The 4,790-nt window shown below is 48.2% G+C and overlaps 1 long non-coding RNA gene across 1 annotated transcript; it reads left to right on the top strand.

Annotated features, from left to right (window-relative positions):
- Positions 1-1,136: 1,136 nt before the first annotated feature.
- LOC134481153 (uncharacterized) lies at positions 1,137-3,297 on the top strand. The gene is made up of 2 exons (XR_010056462.1): positions 1,137-1,505; positions 3,034-3,297. It is a non-coding gene; the product is annotated as an uncharacterized LOC134481153 (long non-coding RNA).
- Positions 3,298-4,790: the final 1,493 nt, after the last annotated feature.

Raw genomic sequence — 4,790 nt, 5'->3', positions numbered from 1 at the left:
AGTAACCCTAGGTCGACACTCGGATCTACAGACCTACAACACACATGCACGTGTGCACGTGCACCCTCCCCACCACACACAAACACACGCTCTAAACCAAACCAAACCAAACCAAAGACAAAACATGCCCTGGAGCGCTGTATTCAACCTTTGAGGAGGGACAGGAGCTAACAGGTGACTTGGTGCTTTGACTGAGTCTTGAAGGAGACATAAAATGCACCGGGAAACTTGGGCACGAGTGAGAGATCCCACTGCCCCAGCTTGGAGCAGAACAAACCGGATACAGCCTGGTTAGAAAATCCAAGCACAGAGACTTCGTTCTGAGGGTCTCAGTGAGAGAACACACAGCAGAGAGTCACTGAAGTCTACAAGGGTCAAACCCAAGTGTGGGCACAGATCACCGGGGACCACAGTGGGCCACACTCTTCATCCCAGCACTCGGGAGTTTGAGGCAGAACCCTAGCTTTGGATTAGACCGGGCTATGTAGAAACGCCCTCTCCTAAGGAGAAATAAATGGAACTGTGGGTGTGGCTTCGCAAGAGGACACTTGTCTGGTGTGCATGACATCTTACATTTGGTCCCCAGAGCTGCAAAAATCAATCAGTAAAACAAATATATAATTAAAAAAAAAAAAGTAAAGTAAGGGCTCTGGGAAAACCAACAGGCTGCGCGTGATAGCCTAAAACAGAGCGTCTACTGCTGTCATTGCTGGCCCTCACAGTTGATAAACAATGTGTTTAATATGAACACTTTTGGTAGTAAGAATTAAACAAGAAGTTCTGTCTCATAGGCCAAGGAGCGTGGGCCGAGTTGGCCATAACAGGTTCAGTGACTCAACAATGACACCAGAGGCACAGCTCTCTCTCCCTTGCCATTGTCAACAGAGCTCTTGACCTCAACTGGTGTTCTTCCAACCCAAAGATGGCAGTCCTAGCTCGAGAGAGCTGCCATGGGGACCATTGTTAAGGCCTAGGTAAAACATCAAGGCCTAGATGGAATGTTGAGTCCTAGGTGACTGTTACCTGACTGGCCTGCCATTGTAAGGAAACTTTCTCCTATGTTTCTGCTGTTGCTAGGAAACTTCCTCATGCCCAGATTGGTTGCGTACCCTGTTATGTTCTGTGCCCTTGGAAACCAATCACGATACACGTCAATAGAACTGCTGTGTATAGTTACCCACAGTAAGCTTGGACTTGCATCAGCCACCCAACAGCACCTCCTGCACCAGTGTGTTAGCTTTTATGGTATAAGCTGCCTCTGGGATGGACCCCAACGTAGGAGAGACACCCGCACCGATAGAAGAAAGTATTTGGAATAAGACTCCCATTTTGAGTCATGGTGTCCGGTGAAGTTTAAGTTCTCAAGACTTCCCTGAAAACTGACATCCTACTTGGCAGAAAGAGACATGGACGTGGGTAACTGACATCCTGGTTGGAGAGTTAAGACATGAATGTTAGACAAGTCCCATCCTGGTAGACAAGTTAGGACGTGACTACTAGACAAGGTAAGTCCCCTGTCTCAGCTGAACATGCCAACGAATGGGAGCAGGATAAATGTACAAGAAAGACACGTTCCTAATGAAATCCCCTACCCCTAAATCCTGATTGGTGAAATAACTTTGGCACAAATATTTGTGGATTTTGGGCTTAAAAAAGTCCTGTAGGATCTTAACTTGGGGTCATGGTTCAGTTCCCGAATCTGGGCCATGGTTCTGGTCGACCAGTTCTGGGGTATATGCTCAATAAACTATCCCTGACTGACTGAGTCTGGTGTCCATGTGGTTTGTGAGGCAATTCCTGAAGCCCAACACCCACAGCAGAATCCTAAATAGAGCCACAGAGGCTTCTCCTCACAGGCTCATTCTTTACAACAGAGAAAGAGAGCTTTCTCAGAATGTGCTCTAGAGAAACAGAACCCACATGTATAAGACTTCATTGGCTCATATGAGCACGGAGGCTCACAAGTCCCGAACTCTGAAGGTGTGCTGGCAAGCTGGAGACCCGGGGAAGTGAATAATGTAGTTCTGGTAAGTTCAAAACCCAAGAAGAGCTGCCTTCTCTTCATGACACGAAAATCCGTCATCAGCCTTCAGCTCTCGCTTTAGACCTCTCTGTTGACAGACCTCAGGCTTCAGGGGCTGACAGCTTAGCATCGAGGAACAAGGATGCGGATAGCTTCCACAGCCAGCCTGCCTGATGGGACAGTGCTGCAATGCAGAGAAGCAACTCAAGGGCCAATGGTCCATCAAGACTTCTTCCCCAGCTGGGTGTGATGGAGCACGCCTTTAATCCTAGTGACAGGGAGGCAAAGGCAGGCAGATCTCTGTGAGTTCAAGCCCAGTCTGGTCTACAAAGCGAGTTCCAGAACAGCTAGTGCTGTTATGCAGAGATACCCTGTTGGAGGAGGAGAAGAAAAGAAGGGGAAGAGGAGGGAGGAGAGGAGGGGGAGGAGGGAGAAGAGGAGGAGGGAGAGGAGGAGGGACAGGAAGGAGAAGAGGAGGAGGGAGAAGAGGAGGAGGGAGAGGAGGAGGGAAAGGAAGGAGAAGAGGAGGAGGGAAAGGAGGAGGGAGAAGAGGAGGAGGGAGAGGAGGAGGGACAGGAAGGAGAAGAGGAGGAGGGAGAAGAGGAGGAGGGAAAGGAGGAGGGAGAGGAGGAGGGGAGGAGGGAGAAGAGGAGGGGGAGGAGGGAGAAGAGGAGGGGAGGAGGGAGAAGAGGAGGAGGAAGAAGAGGAGGAGGAAGAAGAAGAGGAGGGAGAGGAGGAGGGACAGGAAGGAGAAGAGGAGGAGGGAGAAGAGGAGGAGGGACAGGAAGGAGAAGAGGAGGAGGGAGAAGAGGAGGAGGGAAAGGAGGAGGGAGAGGAGGAGGGAGAAGAGGAGGGAAAGGATAAGAAGAAGAAGGAAGGAAGAAGAGGAGGAGGGGGGGAGGAGGAGGAGGAGACATCTTTCTTTCTCCTTAACACACACTGTATCATGACCAGCATTCAGAACCCTTCCAGGGGCTCAGAGCCTCCTCTGCCTTCGCTCTGTCCTGCAGATCCCTTGATAAGCCTGTCAGCTGTTGCAGAGTCCTCTACATCCCAGCTCCTGTCTGTCCACAGTCCATGCCCCAGCCTCCACTTCACCACTGAGTGCTCATGGAAGTGGGCAGAGCCCTGTTTTGGATATACCCTGGGATACCCCAGAACCCCTCTGCTTTCACTGAAGTCATCAGTCGTTGAACAGACATCTCAGGAAAAAAGAGCTCAAGCGTTTGGGGAGACAATCTTAGTAGGAATAAAGATCTTTTTCTCTTTTCTCTTAGACACTGTTTCATCATGTAGCCCAGGCTAGATCCCAAACCGAAACATAACTGGCTAAGTAGTCCGTATTGAGTGCTGGGAGTACGGGTGTACACCACCACCACGTCCTGCTAAAGTCAGAGCAACGCTGGGAAATGAAGTCGGAAAGGTGTATTCACTCACTCAGTCCTTCAGCAAACAGTTTGGAGGCCACACTGTGCACCAGTCACTTCTGCACACACTGTGCACCTGAAACAGTCGAGTTCTCTACCCTGAGGGCATGTACTGCACAGACTGTAGTTACCTTAGAGGCCTGCTAACTTGTTCTGGAGGGTGGCACGAGGTGACTTTCATTTTTCAATGTTCCCTCCAGGGCCCACGTGGAGGCCAGATGTGACATAAGCTCACACAGTAACTTACATAAGAAATGATCAGATCTGGAACTAAATAGTGGCCAGTGGATAGGGAGATCCCCTATAGAAACTCCCCCAATTTCGCCAGTGACATAGTATTAGAGTGTGATGGAGGGGAGACTCAACAGGGATCCACACACCCTTGACAAAAATAGTAGGAAGGGCAGTAGGCAGAAAATCACCCTGTGCATCTGAGGAGAACAGAGCAGGAGAAAGTACAGAGGAGTGTCTGAATTAAGTCAACGCAACTAGATTGAGTTCCTTTTAAATGTGCACATCCATCCCAAGAACGCTATTATGGAGTGGAAAACATAGATTTAAATACCAATTAAAGATTTAAATAATACAGCTGGGCAGGGTGGCTCAGGTCTTTGACCCCAGCACTCAGGAGGGAGAGGCAGATTGGAGCTACAGAGCAAGTTCCAGGCCAGGCAGGGCTACACAGACAAACCTTGCCTCAAACAAACAACCCCCCCCCCCAAAAAAAAGGCAGATTGTGAAACCAACACAAGAAGCAGAAAAAGAAGGGCCCTTGAGACCTATAAGGGCAAATATGGTAAAAGAAAAGACCAGGAAAAAAATATATATGTACAGACTGTGCCAAAACAAAACAAAAACCCAAAACGTTTTAATAGCAATGTAGAGGAAAGGAGAAGCAACACATGAAAATAAAATATAATAAAATATAGTCGCCTGGAAGATGGTGTGGTTGATGATGTCCACACACCTGACTACAGATCCCACACCGTGAAACCTGACAAAAGGTTCTCAGGGGAGAGACAAGCCAGCTATCAGGTGGAAAATCCCGTTCTTCTTTCTTAGCAATCGATAGAATGATCAGACAGAGTAGCAAGCAAAGATATAAAGAACTTTGAAAATACTTCTCAAGACAGTAGACACACACCTTCAAGGGCACACACACTCTCTCCAGATTAGAGTGTATTTTAGTCTAGGAAAAAAAAAAAGTGTCAAGACATAAAGGAGAATGGAGTGAGACTTCAACCATTCCCACAAGTCCCTGAGAATTAATGAAAGATCAGCCATAGGAAGAAGATTGCACAAGAACCAACAATTTGAAAGTTAATACACATTTTGTTTTA

This window comes from Rattus norvegicus, chromosome 12 (assembly GCF_036323735.1).
Source record: "Rattus norvegicus strain BN/NHsdMcwi chromosome 12, GRCr8, whole genome shotgun sequence".
NCBI classification, from domain to species: domain Eukaryota; kingdom Metazoa; phylum Chordata; class Mammalia; order Rodentia; family Muridae; genus Rattus; species Rattus norvegicus.
The sequence above is the reverse complement of the archived record's forward strand: the minus strand, read 5'-3'. Positions and strand labels throughout refer to the sequence as shown.